The 21,045-nt window shown below is 36.2% G+C and overlaps 1 long non-coding RNA gene across 1 annotated transcript; it reads right to left on the bottom strand.

Annotated features, from left to right (window-relative positions):
* Positions 1–1,218: 1,218 nt before the first annotated feature.
* Positions 1,219–18,082, bottom strand: LOC144241490 (uncharacterized). The gene is made up of 3 exons (XR_013338092.1): positions 17,981–18,082; positions 10,402–10,491; positions 1,219–1,665 (listed from the first exon to the last, which is right to left on the bottom strand). It is a non-coding gene; the product is annotated as an uncharacterized LOC144241490 (long non-coding RNA).
* Between the last annotated feature and the right edge of the window lie 2,963 nt (positions 18,083–21,045).

The following is a 21,045-nucleotide window of genomic DNA, read 5'->3' as shown; positions in this document are numbered from 1 at the left end:
GAGAAATGTGTATGGTTGTCCTTTTTATATCCAGTAATCGATTACAATAGCTGCGAAGTGGAACATATGCTACCTAAGTGTAGCTTTTTTTTCCCCAAGAAAAACTGATGCCTAAGAATCTGCCCAGTGCCTCTGCTATACTTTTCAAAAGCAAACTTAAATCTTTCCTTGCTGTTTTTTGAGCATCATGTGAAAATGATTAGAACTGTAACGTTTATGCTCTATTTAGGAAAAGAACAACATTTTCTAGATTATTGGGTAAATTATATTTACTAGTAGCACTGTTAACTCTAATAAGTTTTTTGGACCAAATTAGCCTATTTAAGAATAAATAAAGCACAATAAACCCATTCTCGCTAAAAAAAATCAATAAATAATGCTTTTAATTCACTTTGATTACTGCACTTGGCAGAGTAACCATGTCATGAAACTGACACCACAACGAAAAGCATTATGCTGATAAAAACAAGTAAGAACAAGCCAACAACTGAGCTGCAGAAAGAAAAATTTATGCCCGGAAGTAGTTTCTGCCATGAAATGAGAAGCTTGGGCTCTGCCACTGGCCACAGCATGAAGAGAAGCAGTTCTCTCTTGTACATTGCACGCATGGCAGCTGAATGACATTATCTCCACCTGTGCAACAGTTCTTTCCGCCAATGGTTTCCATAAGCAGTGTGAAAACTGCCTCTAACATCTCCATAGTAAGCTGTGCTAGTGGACGAGATGGCAGGCCAAATGGGTATGTACTAGATTCATTGATCATGAGAACAGGACCACCAACTGATGACTAACGACTAACACTTGGGTTGTATTGGCCTGATGATGTCATTCTGAAATGCTGAAGCAGAAGCACTCATTTCCAAGAGGTGATAATTGATGCTAATTTCAGTTTAAAAATTCATGCAAAGCATCCTTTTTTCCCCTTTGTTTCCTGGAATCTAAAATGAGAGTTTAAAAGGAAGGAAGGTCAAAGGTCAGTAAAAGAAGCCCTAGAAGGGGGTCCCTGCACAGATAGACCAGAAGGAAGATGGGCTGTCAAGTCAGGAAGACCTACTCAGACTGTGAGCTTTGCCTTGCACACCATGTTACCCTAGGCAAATTCATTTCCCATCTGCAGACTCAGTTTTCTCAATAGCAGATGGGAATAACAAAATCTATCTCAGGGCTATTATCAGAATTTAATGAAATGTAGGCATCCAGCACACACAAAAAAATGACTCTTTTTTTAAGATTATTTTTGAGAGAGACAGAGAGCATGAGAGGGGGAGGGGCAGTGAGAGAGGGAGAGAGCAGACGTGGAGTCGATGCGGGGCTTGAACCCACAAACAATAAGATCATGACCCGAGCCAAAATCAAGAGTAAGAAGATTAACCAACTGAGCCACCCAGGTGTCCCTAAAATGACTCTTTTTCTTGGTCTTTGACATGGAGCAGAGATCCCATGGCTCCCCTGTATAAGAGGACTGGAGACAAGCTGGGTAGCCCTGGAGGGTGAGATGAAATCTCTGGAGCCTGGAGATGCAGGACGTATCATGCTTATAGAGAGCCTTGAGACCTGGACTGCAGTCTCTCCACTGGGAGTGACGTTGTCTCCTGGAGTGCAGTCAGGAGGGTCCTGAAGTCCATCTCTGCGGTCTCCCATCTTCACTGCTATCTTTGCTCACTCCTATTAACCAAACCATTGCAGAAGGGGGATGCCATTATCATACTATGCAGGCTTCCAGTGAGGCTGACAAAAGGCTCTTCTTACTGCAAACTTCCTGACGGCTCTCCCACCATCCCCATTAGGTGTGCAAGCTCTTTATATGATTCCTTTAAACAGACAGAATGTTAAGAGTCTCAAGCAAGCATGTGACTCCAATGTGAGTGCCTCAGGCTTCTTTATATACTCGGATGGGAAGAAGAGGGACTTTTCTTAATTTCTACTTTACAGGTTATTATTGTTCCAGTATTCATGCCCCTCTCTGAGACTGAGGCATAGACTTAATAATTCACAAACAGTATGGGGGAGAAAACAGTTTATCTTACATGTACCCAAAATCCAAAAACTAAGGACAAATGTGGGGGTATGTAGTTAAAAGCAAAGAGCTCTAATTGAAACACTTATAATACCTTCTTCAGATGAAGGAACACAATGTGGTCTTGATGTTCTACCCATTTACCCCACCTAGTATTCAGTAATACCCAGGAAGATCAAGTTTAATACTACCACAGGCAAAGAGGCAAGAGAGGATTGTTGTTCCCTCTTTTCCTTTCTCCCTCTGTTAAGCTCCAAGGAAAAGTAAGTTTCCAGAGGTAGGCAGTGAATGAAAGTGAAGAGACGTTTTATTTCACCTCTTTAAGTCAGGTTAAATCAAACTTCTGCCAGAAAACATCCTGGCGGGGCACCTGGGTGGCTCAATCACTTAAGCGTCTGACTCTTGGTGTTGGCTCAGGTCATGATCTCATGGTTCATGGGTTTGAGCCCCATATCTGGCTCTGTCCTAACAGTGAAGTGCCTATTTGGGATTCTCTCTTTCCCTTTCTCTCTATGCCCCTCCCTCACTCATGCTCGCTCGCTCTCTCTCACTCTCTCTCTCAAAATAAATAAGTGAACTTTAAAAAAAGAAAAGAAAGGAAAATATCCTGGCAATGTATCTAAAGCTACAAGATTGGCAGATGTATCTCCTTTCACAGCCAATCACCCACCCCCTTTCCCATTAATCCCCTCCTCTTGTGAATGGCCAAGAAATACATGGGAAAGAAGAGGAGGATGCTACACAGCTGATTCAAGAGTTTTTCAATCCATTGTTATGCAAAAAGAGACTCATCAAGAAATATGCACTAAACACATCTATAATCTGCTAGGTCTCACTGCTTCCTTCAAGCATATCCTGACAACACAGCCTCTTATCTTTATTTCGTCATAAGAGGATATGTTGGTACCAAATAATTTAGCATGTCACACCTTGGTTATGTACTCCAGTGTAGTGGTTAAGAGCATAGACTCTGGACACAGGCAATGATGTAAAGGACACTATGAAGATGGTGAAAGGCATTACCTGATGAGGGATTAATATCCATAATATATAAAGAACTTCTATGACTCAAAAAACAGTAAGATAACCCCATTTAAAAATGAACAAAGGATATAAATAGGCATATCTCTAAAGAGGATTTACAAGTGGGCCAATAAGCACATGAAAATATGCTCAACATCACTAATCACTAAGGAAATGCAAATCAAAACCACAATAATATACTATTAGGATGGCTGTTACAAAAAAATTTTAGCAAGAAGGTAGAGAATTTGCGACCCTTGTACATTGCCAGTGGGTTTTAAATGATGCAGCCACTGTGGAAAACAGTATACAATTCCTCAAAAAATTAAACATTGAATTATTATGGGTTGTAGCAATTCCACTTCTGGTATATACCCAAAAGAATCGAAAGTAAGGACTCAAACAGATATTTGAACATCCATGTTTATAACACCCATGTTGTATATGTACACTTAACCACAATAAAAATTATATGGGAGGGGTGCCTTGGTGGCTCAGTTGGTTGAGTGTCTGACCTCAGCTCAGATCATGATCTCACAGTTCATGGGTTGGAGTCCCTCGGTGGGCTCTGCACTGACAGCTCAGAGCCTGGAACCTGCTTTGGATTTTGGGTCTCCCTCTCTCTCTCTGCCCCTCCCCCACTTGCTCACACTCTCTCTCTCTCTCTCTCTCTCTCTCAAAAATAAACAATCATTTAAAAAATTTTTAAATATATATAGGAATTTGAGAAAAATGATCCTAACTTCCGGAGCCAAAGTTCATATTTGCCAACCTAGCTACCCCATACTAGCTATGGGGCATGTAATTTAGCTTTCTGTTTTCTCATCTGTAAAATGGGATAATCAGAGGACCTAGTTCATAGGCTCTTGTAAAGTCTAGGTTCTTGTAAAGTCTATGGCAGATGACAAAAAGAAAATCTTGGTGCATAATAAGTGCACAAAACATGTAAGCTATTATTATTGTTTCTTTGTATAGATGCTAAAAATAAACCAATGCTATGGACAAATATTTCTTCCTTTTTAGCATCCCTCAGAGCACTTTCTATACATTACTTATTGACTAATTTATGTTTTCATACACAAAGAGAAACCTTACGGACTCATACCAGTGGTTGTTTTTCCAACACAGAATATAAATTAATATCAATCCATCCATATTCTTGAATAAGCCTCTTTGAACCAAAGATATATATTTGTAGACAACTGGCTAATGCTGAGGTATTATCTTGAAAAGGACTTAATTCACATGGCTATATTCCAAGGCCAAGAATTATGAAGTCTTCCCATTGCTTTTATATTACTGTAATCAACCTATAGAACTAATCACAGGGCACAATGTAATCAGGACATCACTATTTAAAGAAGGATTCAGGGGTGCATGGGTGACTCAGTCAGTTAAGTATCTGACTTTGGCTGTCATTATCTCATGGTTTGTGAGTTCAAGAGCCCCATCTGGCTCCGTGCTGACAGCTCAGAGCTTGGAGCCTGCTTCAGATTCTGTGTCCCCCTCTCTTTCTGCCCCTTCCCTGATTGCGCTCTCTCTCTCTCTCTCTCTGTCTCAAAAAAGAAATAAACATTAAAAAAATAAAAAATAAAGAACAATTCAAAGTAAGTTAGATAGATAGTAAACCTCTGGACTTCAAAAGCTGCAACCTTCTTAGATTTTTTCATATCACTGAGGAAGGGATTGAGGTGTGAAAGACATACAGACCATCATTAATAAACTATGGCCCAGATAACATTGAGGTCCCACATTAAATGTAAAAGTAAGTATATCTAAAGATGCTGTTGTTTTGAGGTGATAGCATGAGATATAGAACATTTGCTAACTCTCTCTATTAAAAAAAATTAAATAAAAGAGCTCTACCCCAAAATCTGTTGTAATATAATATTAACACTCATTCTCAGAAATAAAAGGTGATTTCTGAAATGTACATCATTTTTACCAGCTTTTCCTAAAATGAGTTTTTTTAAAACCTTGGTTGATGCTGGCTTCTAAAATCATCTTCAATCTGAGTGAGAACAAATTCATTTAACGGTTTATTTCTCCAACAATTTGAGTGACTATTTCCCCTAGATATCTTTTTCAAAGCCCACACCCTAAAGCTTCATAATTCCATTAAATCAGCACACAGCTGGGCAATTCTTTCTTTGCTCACATTATAGTGGTCCCCAGGGAATTTATGTAAATCTATGGAAATTCATTTTAAAGTCTGTACTCTGAAAGGGAGGATTCATCCTCATTAAGTAAACGATTATATCTACAAACAAGCTAAAAGCAACATGCTGGAGAGCTAAATTAAACTTTCCATCAGGAAAACTAAACCATTCACTTTCATATATAGGCTTTACCTAAATGCTACCAGAATCAAAAGACAAAAGATTCTGATGAAGTCCAAACAGATAGCAAGGAAACTATAGCTGAGCCACTATGGCAGGGCACAGCCTCCTTTCTGGTACAACCATGGAATGTCACTTTGGGCCATTCTATAGGAAATGGTTCACCTTTATAATTTACAGACTCTCAGGAAAGACTTCTTATGTAGGGTGTAAGGAAATGAACTCACAAAGTCCTTCAAAGGGCTCCCAAGTCACCTCTAAGAATGCCCCAATAAAACTAGAGCATCTGAAGCTTAAAGGAGAGGATATTGTATACTGAAAAGATGACACAGGCTTTACAGTTAGACTTATCTACATCCCACTCCTACCTCCTTCACCTACTAGCTGAGTAAATGACCTAGACTTCATAGTATCAGTTTTATAATTTGTAAATGGGGAATAATAATAATTCTTGATAAGTTATAAATTTTTAATGAAATAAACTATACAAAACACTTTGTCCAATGCCCAGAACATGGTTGGCACTCAAATGCCTTCACCTGCACCCCAAAAAAATGAAGTCTGAACAAGACTGAAGCTCTAGAAATGGGAGGTAACTGGAAGAGAAAGCAGAGAATGCCTCCCCTTAAAAGTTTTTGATCCTCAGCCAACTATGGGGCCTTCCTGTCTTAGTAGATCTGCTCACCTTTCCTACTGCTGAAAAAGTAAGGCTAAAGCAACTTATGAGAACACTGACTCAATATTGCCACAAGCCCTTTCTTCTTAAGCCATTCCAACATCTACTCTTTTCTCATATCTGAAAGCTCCATACTGTACACAAGTTACATCTTGGTTCTAAGGTCAGAATTAAAAGTGACAGTATCACATGATCAAATTTACCCATGAAAATCTCTTAGGAAGGTTTAGTATTGGAATAGTCCCTCGGGAAGGTGAGCATAGGTCATTTTCCATTCATTACTAGGACAGATTGCTGATTCTTCAGTTTAGCCCAGGTGAACAAGCTGGCTTGAGTTTGAGATCCATGTAATTTAAAAAACATCTATATAGACATACATTCTGATAGTAGATTCATATACCAATTTGCAAGATTCTCATGATCCATAGGAGGTAAGTGGAACTGAGACCAACAGATGAAAGGGCAGATCCCCATCTCCATGCACAAATTGAGTGGAATAACGGGTGAGATAGCCTACACTATTTATGTATTTATTTTAGTATGTCTTTAGTTTGCAAAGCAATATGACATTTACATATGTTAAATAGGCCTTAATCAAATGCAAGTATGATATTATACCACATTTTATTTTTGTGTTACTGAAATGATGTTGCAGTCAACAGTAAACCCTACTAGTCAGGCCATGTATGAGGGCTGATAACTCTCCCCTCAAAGAGAAAAAAAGAGAGAAGTCTTCATACTTTAGGAATTAAGACAAGACGTGGTCACCACAAGTAAAAATCTATAAAGAACAAAAATACATGAAGGATAAAATGCTACCAAACAATGACTAGGTCAACAAAGCAATCAAGGAGGAAATCAAAAGATGCATGGAGACAAATGAAAATGATAACACAATGGTACAAAATCTTTGGGATACAATAAAATCAGTTCTGAGAAGGAAGTTTATAGCAATACATGCCTATGTCAAGAAGCAAAAAACAAACAAACAAACAAATATACAAACTAAACTTACATTTAAAGGAGCTGGGAAAAGAACAAACAAAACCAAAAACCAGTAGAAGGAAGGAAAGAAGAAAGATTACAGCAGAAATAAATAAAATAGAAAATAAAAACACAATAGGACAATGAAACCAGGAGCTGCTCTTTGAAAAAAATCAACAAAATTGACTACCAAAAAAGAAAAACAAAACAAAACCAGAGAAAGAGAGAGAGAGAGAGAGAGAGGACTCATCAAAATCAGAAATGAAGACGCGATGTAACAACTGATACCACAGAAATACAAAGGACGTTAAGAGCATATTATGAAAAATTATATACCAACAAATTGTACAACCTAGAAGAAATAGATAAATTCATAGAAACATACAATTACCCAAAACTGAACCAAGAAGAAATAGAAAATTTTGATTAGACTGATAACCAGCAACGAAATTGAATCAGTAATCAAAAAACTCCCAATAAAGAAAATTCTAAGACCAGATGGCTTCACAAGTGAATTCTACCAAATATCTAAAGAAGAGCAAGTACCTATTCTTCTCAAACTATTGCAAAAAAATTAAAAGAGGAAGGAAATCTTCCAAATTCATGCTATGAAGCCAGCATTACCCTGATACCAAAAATAGATAAGGATACCACTGAAAACGAGAACTAACACAGGCCAAATATCTCTGATGAACATAGATTCAATAGATGCATAAAAAAGAATCTGACAAAGTACAACATCAATTCATGACAAAACAAAACAAAAAAACAATCCTCAGTGTTGGTTTAAAGGGAACATACATCAACATAATAAAGGCCATATATAAAGAAACCACCACTAACATCACAGTCATTGGCAAAAATCCCTGAGAGCTTTTCCCCTAAGGTCAGAAACAAGACAAGGATGTCCACTCTCACCAGTTGTATTCAACATAGTACTGGAAATCCTAGCCACAGCAGACAAAAACAAAAACAGACACAAACAAAACAAAACAAAACAAAACACACACACACAAACAAATAAAAGGCATCTAAATTGATAAGGAAGAAGTAAAATTTTCACTATTTGCAGATGATGATACTATACATAGAAAACCCTAAAGACTCCACAAAAAAAAAAAAAAACCAGCTAGAACTCATAAGTGAATTCAATAAGATTGCAGGATACAAAATCAATATAAATAAATCCATTACATTTTTATATATTAATAATGAAGTAGCAGAAAGAGAAATTAAGAAAACAATCCCATTTTCAACTACACCAAAGAATAATAAAATATCTAGGAATACATTTAACCAAGGAGGTGAAAGACTTGGACTTCAAAAACTATAAAACATTGCTGAAAAAAATTCAAAATGACACAAATGGAAAGATATTCATGCTCACGGACTGGAGAACAAATATTGTTAAAATATCCATACTATCTAAAGCAATCTACACATTTAATGAAATGCCTATCAAAATACCAAAAGCATTTTTCACAGAGCTATAACAAATAATCCTAAAATTTGTATGCAACCACACACACAAAAAAAAAATCCCAAGTAACTAAAGCAATCTTGAAAAAGAAGAATAAAACTGGAGGTATCACAATCCCAGATTTCAAGATGTACTACAAAGCTGGGTAATTAAAACAATATGGTACTGGAACAAAATAGACACATACATCAGTAGAACAGAATGGAGAGTCCAGAAATAAACCCACTATTATATGGTCAATTAATCTTTGACAGAGGAGGTAAGAAAATATGTAATGGGAAAAAGACAGTCTCTTCAACAAATGGTGTTGAAAAAACTGGACAACTACATGTAAAACAAAAATGAAACTGGACCACTTTCTTACACCATGCAGAAAAATTAATTCAAAATGGATTGAAGACCTAAATGTAAGACCTGAAACCATAAAAATCCTAGAAGAGAGAATAAACCGTAATTTTTCTGACATCAGCCATAGCAACATTTTTCTAGATATGCCTCCTAAGGCAAGGGAAATAAAAGCAAAAATTAATTATTGGGAGTACAACAAAGTAAAAAGCTTCTGCACAGCAAAGGAAATTAAAAGGCAACCTACTGAATGGGAGAAGGTATTTGCAAATGATATATCCAATAAGAGGTTAGTATCCAAAATATATAAATAACTTATACAACTCAACACCAAAACACAGAACAAAACAAAAAATCCAACAAAAAATGGGCAGAAGACATGAATAGACATTTCTCCAAAGAAGTCATCCGGATGGCCAAGAGACACACGGAAAAATTCTCAACATCACTAGTCATCAGAGAAATGTAAATCAAAACCACAAAACCACCTCAACCTGTCATAATGGTTAAAATAAAAAACATAAGAAACAACAAGTGTTGGTGAGGATATGAAGAAAAAGAAACACTGATACACTGTTGGTGGGAATGCAAATTGGTGCAGCCACTGTAGAAAACACTAGAGCAGTTACTCACAAAATTAAAACTAGAACTATCATATGATCCAGTAATTCCATGACTTAGTATTTACCCAAAGAATATGAAAATACAAATTTGAAAAGATATATATACCCCTATATTTATCACAGCATTATTACCAATAGCCAAAAAATGGAAGCAGCCCAAGTGTCCATCAATACATAATATATATTATATATGGTAGAATATTAAATATATTATATATTTGTGGAATGGAATATTTTATATATATACACATACAATGAAATATTACTCAGACACAAAATATTAAATGTTGCCTTTTGCAACAACTTGGATGGATCTAGAGAGTAAAACAGTAAGCAAAATATGTCAGAGAATTATAAATACCATATGACTTCACTCAAACAAATAAGCAAATGAAAAAAGACCGAAAAAACCAGACTCGTTAAATCCAGGGAACCAACTGATTGTGACCAGAGAGGAGGTGGGTAGAGGATGGGTAAAAAGTGTAGGGGAAGTAGAGTACACTTATCATGATAAGCACTGAGTAAGGAATAGACTTGAATTACTATATTGTACAACTAAAACTAATATAACACTGTATGTTAACTACATTTGAATTAAAATTAAAAAGAAAAAAAAGACAAAGCTTGGTCAGAATGAACAATCTAGTCACTATTACAGTTAAGCTAGCCCCAGAGTCATAGCTATCCATGTCTGTGTCTAGCCCTGTCTGTCTCTCTGTCTCTGTCTCTGTCTCTCTCTCTCTCTCTGTCTCTCTCTCTCTGTCTCTCTCTCTCTCTCTTGCTGCCTGCCTGGGTTCTGTCTGTACCATTTACATCTCTTAAACCTTATTTCATTTCTCTGGGAGAAGGAATTCAGACCAGCAAAGTGTTCTCTGGCAGGAGTACCAGATTTTGTTCCAGAAACCTCAAAATACCTAATTTTTCTATTCCATCTTAAGATCGATATTTTGTTTTCCCTGCAGCCTCCATTCCTTCAGGTCTTCACCGGTTCACTCCTTCACTCTCTACAAGGAAGGAGAAAGACAATAAAAATGGAAGGCAACTTTTAATATTAATTCCACTCCAAGAAACTATGTAAAGATTCTGGCATATCATTTTTAAAATAAACCCAGAGATGTTATGCAATATGTAACAAGAAAAAAATTACTATTCACTTGCTGATAAAGGAAAAATAAATTGTTTTCAAATTCTTAATTTTAATTTCTATTTTCAATGTGAAATATCTAACATGTAAAAGTGTCATTTTAAAAAAATAAAGAAGCAGAGATATAGTTGCTCTAAAGATTTGCTGTAAATATTTTTGTTGTAAATATTTTATGAGGAAATAATGCTCACATTGTTATCAAAATTTTAATTTTAATCATTAAAGCCATATTCAATTTTCTACAAAGGCTCTTGTCACTCCTGCAAGCATAATCCGCCACTGCCTCCTCTGTGCTCCTCTGGTGCATCTTTATCATAGGTGATGATATTGACACAAGGTATCTTGTATTTCAAATGCGTATACATCTATTTACTCCACTTCTTGCTTCTTGCTTACTTTTGGGGATATAAATTCAGTTTCTTACAAAGAGTAGAGGTTCGATAAATATTGATTGGACTTTATTTGAATTATTCTGTTTAAAACTTTGGGAAAGATGAGAGCACCTTTATGTCCTCCACCCCTGGTCCATCCCTCACCCTCTTAACTAGCTTGTCCAACATTGTCTTCTGAATCCACCGCCTCTTATATATCAATTCACAATCTCTCCACTCCATGTGTATTTTGTTTCAACCACTGCTGCGGTGACCAGCCTGCAAGGGCTGGGAATGATTTCATTCAGGTAGAACCTTACTAGGGGTGCCTGGGTGGCTTAGTTGGTTAAGCATCTGACTTTCACTTAGGTCATGATCTCACGGTTCGTGGGTTCGAGCCCCACGTTGGGCTCTGTGCTGACTGCCAGCTCAGAGCCTGGAGCCTGTTTCAGTCTGTGACTCCCTCTCTCTCTGACCCTCCCCTGCTCACGCTGTCTCTCTCTCTGTCTCCTAGAAATAAATAAACATTAAAAAAAAAAAAAGAACCTTACTTTATTTTTTTAAATGTTTTATTTATGTCTGAAAGAGAGAGAGAGAAGGAGAGGGTCAGAGAGAGAGGGAGACACAGAATCTGAAACAGGCTCCAGGCTCTGAGTTGGCTGTCAGCACAGAGTCCGATGCGGGGCTCAAACTCACGAACCGTGAGATCATGACCTGAGCCAAAGTCGGACACTTAACTGACTGAGCCACCCATGTGCCCTGACAGTACCTTACTTTAAGACCAAACCAAATCAGGTGTTTCTCACCAACCCAGAACTTCCTTGTTGACACTGAGGTGTAAGTGGTCTTGTTAAATGCCCACAATTGCACAGTCTGGAACTTCAGGGGAGTTAAGTACCAGTAGAGCAACCTTTTAATCAACGGCCAATAACAACAACAAAACAGATAAATCCTTCCTCTTTCTCAACTCTCTATGGTCCTGAGATGAAGTTGACGTGCCCTTTCACAGGACACCCCTACGATATGAAGCAATCTATATCTGTGCTAATAGTTCAGCAACACACCCTTCTAGCCAGCTCTTTCTCCTCTCCCTTCCTACTCACTCCTGCCTGTCTTAATACAAAGTCACATAAATTCTTACATCAGACTCTGCTTTCTGGGGTGCTCAGGTTAAGACACCTGCCCAGATCACAGTCCCTGCCCAAGGGACATGGTGATGTCTGCGTCAGATAATCCTCCCCACTTTTCAGGGGAGGATTCCACAGAGATGCACACGTAAAACAAAGGCTGTTCATCTACTAACAAAGCCAGGAAGCAAGGCTCTAGATCTGGTGAGAAAAGCTGAACAAGTTGAATTCCTCTCTAGGGAACTCCGGAATAAAAATAAATAAATAAATAAGGGATGAAGCTAGTAGTAGCAGCAGATTATGATATAAACAGAGAAGGTAGCAGGAGGCCATGCTGCTGCAATTGCTCAATTCAGTAGCAATTATTACTGCCATGTTGCTTCCTTCTCTGTCTTTCAACTTCTTCTTAGATACTTAAGTCAGAGAATAGCTTTCATTTCCAGACCCTCATTCTCATCTTAATTCAGCCCTTTTACCATCATCTCTGATTAATTGAAAAAGCACTCCTAAACTGGCTTCCCTGAGTTCAGGCTCTTTCTAACTCAGTACATATTATTCACAATTGCCATCTTCTCCAACAGCTCTCATCAAGTCACCTTCTCTTCTAAGAAAAAACTCTGATAACTTTTACTCTTTTGATAAATGTAACATTAAGTGGCTCCCCTCATCATCAATCCATCATCATTAAGTTCAGCTTCATTTTTTATTCTATTATTCACTAGAATTTCACCCTCAGGCCTTATTCTTCAAATGCAGTTTATTTTTTAATGTTTTTATTTATTTAATTTGTTGTTTAATTTTTAATTTGTTTATTTAATTTATTTATTAATTTTCTTTTATAGTTTATTGTCAAGTTTGTTTCCATATAACACCACCCAGTGCTCATCAAACAAGCACCTTCCTCCATGCTCGTCACCCCCTTTCCCTCCCTCCCCCATCCCCATCAACCCTTAGTTTGTTCTCAGTATTTAGAAGTCTCTTATGGTTTGCCTCCCTCCCTCTCCTTAACTATTTTTCCCCTTCCCCTCCCCCACGGTCCTCTGTTAAGTTTCTCCTGTTCCACATATAAGTGAGTTTTTATTTATTTTTGATAAGGGGTAGGGTTGGGAGGGGCAGAGAGAGAGGGGAACAGAGGATCCAAAGCAAGCTCAGTGCTGACAGCAGAGAGTCCGATGCAGGGCTTGAACTCATAAACCATGAGACAAGTCAGTCAGATGCTGAACTGATTGAGCCATCCAGGTGCCCCAAGGACTTCTAGTTTAAAGAGTACTACTATATCCCACGTATTCAGCAACTCTGTATCCTAAAACTTCTGAAATAACCAAAAATTTTAAAGCTAAAACATTTATCTATGTTAGAATATCTGGAAATTTTCCCTTAAAAGATGAAAAATTTAACAGTTTCTGTAAAATATGGTTCATGACAGGTCAGATTAATGAAAATAATACCAAGCACAATTCAAACCAGCCAACAGATTGAGGAAAGTAGGATATCCAGATCTTAATGAATGACATGATACTAAGGCATTCTTAAGAAGGTAAGAAGCATAGAAAAATAAATGGACAAATAGAAAGCACAAATTAAGGTAACAGAATCAGTAAATATATATATTGCTAATCACAATATTTATGTATATATGGACCAAACTTGCCAGTAATAAACAGAAATCTTGAGGCAAGGTAAACAAAAATTTCAATTTAGGTGTGCTTAAGAAAGACACACCTAAAATATAAAAGCAAAACATGACTGAGAGATATAAACATCAAATAATAGCCCAAAGAAATCTGGGAGAGTTATATTAATATTAAATATTTTTAAAATAAATATATAAAAAATAGAGTTCAAGGAAAATAAAAAACTAAGAGGAAGAAGAGGTGATACTGTGTGAAGATTAAATTTCAAATTACCAGTAAGATTTAACAATTAGATATGTATTATGAACCTATCTCAAATTACATAGTGCAAAACATTCAAGAACTACAGAGAAAAGTTAACAAATCATAATAATGTGAGGATGAAATATACATTTCTCAATTATCCATACATAGTTTAAGCAGGAAAAAAAAATTTGAGTCTATAAAAATCTTTTAAAAATCTATTTAAAATAACCTAACAAAATCCATTGACCACCAACTATCATTTAATGGATTTCCCAACTTCTCAATTTCTCAATTATCCATAGTTTAAGCAGAAAAAAATCTATACAAGTCTATAAAAAATCTTTTAAAATCTGTTTTAAAAAACCTGAAAAAGTCTTTGGACTTCCAACATTGACTTAATGGATATATAGAGATAAACAGAAAAAGAAAGAGATATTCCATATTTTCTTCTCAAGTACACAAAATTGAATACATCAGTCCATAAAACAAGGTTCTGTGTGTGTGTGTGTGTAATGTGTTTACTACATTGTATAGAAAGAATATATGTAATCTTTGTAATATTTTGTACATGTATATTTGAATATATAATTCATATATATACTATATATATTCTGACCACAATGCAAATAAATGAGAAATTACTATAACTTTTAACAACTTATAAAAAATCTCACACATATGGGTAAATAGAGTAATATATGAAATGCTTTTATATCCTTCAGCTGTCTTCATCAGTTATCTAACTCATAGTCAATCTTTTATCATCTATATACCCACTCTTAACTGAATTTTTCTGAAGCAAATTCATTCCATAAATATTTGTAACTATTTAAAAAGGACACTTAAAGGGGCACCTGGGTGGTTCAGTCAGTTAAGCATCCGACTTAGGCTCAGGGCATGATCTCACAGTTCAGCAGTTCGAGCCCCACGTCAGGCTCTTTGCTGACAGTTCAGAGCCTGGAGCCTTCTTTGGATTCTGTGTCTCCCTCTCTCTCTGCCCCCCCCTCCCCCGCTCATACTCTGTCTCTCTCAAAAATAAATAAAAACATTTTAAAAAAAATTTTAAAAAGGACACTTTTAACATAACCATAATACCATTATATATTTTTAAAAATATATAAAAATTACTCAAACATCCAGTCAATGTTCAAATTTCCCCCTATTATCTCATATGTTTTCTTAAGTTTGTTCAAGTTGGGATCCAAATAAGGATAATGCATTGCATTTGATGAATGTCTTTTAAGTCCCAAGTAGCTACATTATTAATATTAAACCCTATAGGATTGAAATTTTAAACCACACTTCCAAAATAACTCACAGGTCACAAAAGAAATGATAATGGAACACTGAAAAAACTTGTAACTGAACAATGAGCAAAATAACAATAGTTAAAACTTTGAAATACAATGAAAGCTGTAATTGGAAAAAAAAATTTTACCCTTCAGTGCTTATATTAGAAGAAGAAATGGTGAAAATTAGTGCTTTAAACATCCAACTTAAGAATTGGGGGAAGGGGGAGTGAATGATAGAATATAAACAAAGAAAACATGGAAGATACAAAGAAAATAATAGATTGTTGAAATAGAAAACTAAAATACAACACAGGATCAATGGCATAGAATAAAGATAGCTCCAACTCTTTGACTCTCATTCCTTTGACAGGAGAGATCTATTTCCCCTCCCCTTAAATCTTTGTTCTATGACTGCTCTAAAAGTATGGCAGAAGTGATGTTTGGCAGTTCTATCTAGGTCTAGACTTTAAGAAAACTTGCCATTTCTCTTTCCTATTTCTCTGTATATTCTTAGACTTCCAAATTGCAATGTAAGAAGTCTCAATACTCCATTGGAGAGGCCATGTGGAGAGGCCCTGTGCTACATGGTTAGAGGTTTCCTGGCTAAAGCATCAAGGCACCTGAGTGAAGCAATCCTAGATTCTCCAAACCACACTGACAACCAACTGAATAACACCCCATAAACCTAGCAATACCACAAGAAGTAAAAGAATGACCCTACCTGAATTCTTAACCCACAGAATCATGAGATAATGAAATAGAGGTTGTTTTAAACCAGTATGTTTTGAGGGTAGATTGTTATACAGTAAAAGATACATGGGAGCAATAAATAAAGCCAAAAGTTGGCTCTTCAAAAAGACTAATAATATTTTTCTATACTCTTTAGTGAGATTTTTTAAGGGAAAAAAATAAAACTAAGCTAAGAAAAAATATATTAAGGGAAAAAAGGATGATATATCTGACTATATAAAAAGGAGATGACTCTGAATTAAAGCCACCAGGCAGGATCATGACACAGGGATGTGGTAGAACAGTACTTGGTTGAAGCATGTATTCTTACACCCATTAACTTCGGGCAAGTTATTTAAAGCTATTGGACCTCAGTTTGATCACAAAACAAAACAAAATAGAAAACTAAAGCTCCTTCTATAGGTGTGATTTCTTGATGTGACTTCCAGCATATGTTTAGTCTCTGCTATTTAGAGGGGTTGTACTTTGAAAATGGTGGAATTTAGAGCAAGATACAAAGTAGAATTCAGAAAGGAAACAACCATTTTTACTGATTCCTCTCTTTGCTTAAGGTGAAAAAAAACAGAGAATGATACGATTTTTGAATTACAAAATTTTTACTATGTATATTTAGGACCTTCTCATGATAACAAAGTCAATAAAAATCTGCTGAATTAAAATCACACAAACACAAAAAAATGTTTTCACATTATAGGAAAAAAAACACATTAGCTAGTTTGATAAACATAATGCCTATAATGAAAAAAAACCTAATTTTTACTCTTAGATATTCCATAAAACCCTGCAAATTCTAGTTTTTGAAAGATTTTGCAAGATTTTAAGACTCACACAAATGACTTGTGCAGTGAGATGGTGTGGAGTTCAGATGCAGGTAAGTACTTATCAAAAACATGGCCACAGCTTCTACCTTTCTCTACTTTTCAACAGTAACTTAATATTTTCCTAAGACCTGAGAAATTACTTATTTCTTTCTGAGGGTTATTTAACAGGGAATTTAGCTAATGAAGTTTTATAGCATGTTAAATCTTCGCTGATATTTTGGAATGATTTTGAAACATATGGAAAGAGGGGGTGGGAAGGGCCATAGTTCTATCAAAATGTTCTAGCTTGTTACCTTAGATAAAATTAAAAGCTGCATCATGTTTTCACCTTAGTTTCTGGTAAGGAAGTTTATTAGCTTAAATGCCTTTTCAAATGCCAAAATAAGCTCAATTCTGAAACCTACCATATCATAAAAACCTAGACCAACTGACATAATGAACAGGTTACAGGGTTCCAATGGAAAGATTAGGCCTGTCAAAAAAAGGTATCATTAAAATTTTTAAATTTTATTTTAAATTAGCAAAGCCATTTCACTCATTTAATTGTTTTCTAAAGAGGATAAATGTTTGCATGATAAAATAAACATTTATGATTTAATGTACACAGTGTAAACATGAGAAGCATCATACTCATTAACAGATACAGACTGATCTTTCTTTTCTCTGAGACATATAAAAACATCCTTAAATAGATATAGCTATGTAATTTGACATATTTATGTAAGAGTTCTCCACATTCTCATTAAAAATAAGATTCCAACATCAATCATATCCTTTACCCATTACTATTTCAAAAAATCAAAATACAAAACCCTAGCTCTATGCTTTTGTTTTCAGTGTTCTCTTTATCTTTGTGAGCTAGCCAGTTACCTACTACAAGACATTAGTAATTCCTTGCTTTCCAAGTTATTTTTAGGGTGCTTTAGCTTTATTAAGATGTCCCCCAAATGCTAAAACATTAAATATTGAGTTTTCTCTTCTATGTCCATCCCAGAGATAGGAGATTTCTTGCTTCAAACCTCAGTGCACACATGTAAACACAATTACTCAAAACAAGGCAACAAGTGAGAAGCAGGGTTAAAATAAGAACTCAGACAATCTGACTCACAATCCAGCATTCAACTCCCTATAACTTGCTGTTTTCCTTTGTCCTCTTTCCTGGGAACCAAGATACTTGTTCTTTAGCAGGGTGTTTCTGCTGCAAATCCACTTGCTACTGCATTATGCAATGAAGTCAGAAGCCTGAGCTTGTGACATCAATATAGGTTGCTATGGTAACTCTTTCCATAAGTATTACAGGTTCATTGTGGGCTCAAAAAAGAGGACTTCAGCGTAGCAAAATAGCTGGCATTATTCAGCCTAAATTACAACAATAATTGATGCCAAAAAATGTTTTAAACTAGCTATAACAAACACTGATTTTTACATTTATGCTTTGTATCATTATTGAAAGTCTTTTTCAACTATGTTAATTTTTTAAATGAAAATTCTCCAATAGAAATAGCCTTGCTACTGACCTTCTGAAATAACAGCTCCACAAGATAGGACGAAGAGGGTCTCACTGTAACGTGGTTTCTTATTCCATGTGTTGTGTCATTCCAGAAGCCAAGTAATGTTATGCATTATCTGTTTCTGAATTAATTCATAATAGCATGATTTAAATCATTTTCCCATTACAGAAATTATAAAAAGGTTCCAAGGAGTTGCACATATGAAAGCAATTTTAGATGGGACGTTTTCCCAGGGGCCGTGTCCATTTTTAGCATAACAATAGGAAAGATCACTTTTTATTACACCTGTTCACCCTTATTTCCCTGGAATATTGTTGCCAATGGCTCAATTCAAATGATTAAATCCATGTAGGAGATATTTAGAACAAATTCTTTCACTATTACATTTTTTTAAAATTTTAAACGTTTATTCAGTTTTTGTGTGACAAGCACTAGTGAGGGAGGGGCAGAGAGTGGGAGACACAGAATCTGAAGCAGGTTCCAGGCTCTGAGCTGTCACCAGAGAGCCCGATGCATGGCTCTAACCCACGAACTGTGAGGTCATGACCTGAAGTCGGCTGCTTAACTGACTGAACCACCCTGGTGCCCCACCATTACATTTTTTAAACCCAAATTTGAAGCACATGGCTGAATAATTACAAAGGCTGAATTCCTTTCTCCCATAGCTTCTTTTTGTTTGTTTATCATCCAGCATCAGCAGCACGAGGATCTTTAGTTCAATTCTACAGTCTTGCCTGGGCAGGCATGGCAGTTCCATGTGCTGGACTTTAGGTATAGATGCGTAGGACATAGTCCCTCCTGTGAAAAGCTCATACAACTAATATCAACAACAGTAACTAGTAATACTTACTGAATACCTGCTGTGTGCCAGGCAGCATGCTAAGCACTTTCCATCATTATCTTATTTAATCCTCATACTACAGTGAGAGAGAAAGGTACAGTTATCTCCATTAACAGAGAGAAGAACTGAAGTTAGAAAGGGATGGTCACTGACCTGAAGTCACACAGGTAGTTAGGAACATAGACGGTGGGGAAGGAGGAAGCACAGTGGTGAGGGTGGGGGAGGGAATTGCGCCTGAGTGGCTTAGTCCATTAAGCATCTGACTTTGACCCAGACCATGATCTCATGGTCATTGAGTTCAAGCCCCATGTCAGCTCTGTGCTGACAGCTCAGAGCCTGCAGCCTGCTTCAGATTCTATATCTCCCTCTCTCTGCGCTCTCTCTCTCTCTCTCAAATAAACATTAAAAAAATATTTTTAGAAAAAGGAACACAGCCGGGATTTGAACTTAGGACTAACAGACGCCAAATATTTATATGTTTTAATAGGAATGAAGAATAATTTCTTGTTACTCACTGTTGTAGAAATTGAAAATTGGATCATAATCCCACTGAGCAAGGACTGCTTGACATAGAATTCACTGAAGCAGAAAGCAGATGATAGTTTTCAGGTGAACTTCATAAATACTTTCAATGACTGACTTTTCTGTTTTTGTAACACTCAGCAGTTCAGAAAGTGTTTGCCTGAAGACATTTTTATTCCCCTAGGTTATAAATGAAAATATCTCTCAAAAACATTGGTTCTATCACTTTACTTAGACACCTGCATTGATATTCTAATATGCTCCAAGCTACCCTACTATCTTGAGACCAGATAAATAGATCAGCGATTTAACTTGTAGGGTGTTGCATTTTACAAATTATACCAAACATTTATCCATTCAGCACAAATTTATTGAGCCACTTTTATGACTCAGGCACTGTGCTCAGGGTTAGATATGACACTGGAGCAAAAAGGTGAAATAGTCCCCAAATTAAAAGAGTCTAAAAGGAGGGGCGCCTGGGTGGCTTAGTCGGTTAAGCGTCCGACTTTCGCTTGGGTCATGATCTCGCGGTTCGTGGGTTCGAGCCCCGCGTTGGGCTCTGTGCTGACTGCCAGCTCAGAGCCTGGAGCCTATTTCAGAGTCTGTCACTCCCTCTCTCTCTGACCCTCCCCTGCTCACGCTGTCTCTCTCTCTCTCCTAGAAATAAATAAAAAAATTTTAAAAAAATAAAAAAAAAAGTCTAAAAGGAGAGAAAGACTTGATCAAATAACAACAGAAATAAATGTAAAATTGGAACTGTGTCCAGAGAATAGAAAATAAGAAACACTGAAAATAGATAACCTAAGCATTCAACCCTAAATGATATAAAGAGAAGAAATACAAAGAAGCAGAGGGAAGAAAACAATGAGGAGAAGCAAAGTCTAAGGAAATGTAATTCGACATATGACGGGAATGTCAACGAAACCAAACTGGTTCTTTGAAAAGATGAATAAAATTGACAAACGTCTGGCAAGATTGATCAAGAAAACAGAGATAAGACAAAGGTAAACAATATTTGAAACAGCATAAAGAACACAGAGTTACAACAAAGACTTAAAAAGGAAATAAGATTTTAAAAAAGGAAATAATATATAATAAACTTTATGACCATACATTTGGAAGCATAGAAAAGAAGGAAAAAATTGATCAAGAAGAAACCAAAACTTGGATAGACATAATTACCAAAGAAATTGAATTGAAAATATAAAATCTTCCCAGATAGATTTTAGCATCAGGTCTAGATGATGTTACAGGCAAATCTACCAAAATTTAAGGATCGATAATTCCAATCTTACAAAC

The sequence above is a fragment of the Crocuta crocuta genome, unplaced genomic scaffold, assembly GCF_008692635.1.
Source record: "Crocuta crocuta isolate KB4526 unplaced genomic scaffold, BGI_CrCroc_1.0 scaffold25, whole genome shotgun sequence".
Taxonomy (NCBI): Eukaryota; Metazoa; Chordata; class Mammalia; order Carnivora; family Hyaenidae; genus Crocuta; species Crocuta crocuta.
The sequence above is the reverse complement of the archived record's forward strand: the minus strand, read 5'-3'. Positions and strand labels throughout refer to the sequence as shown.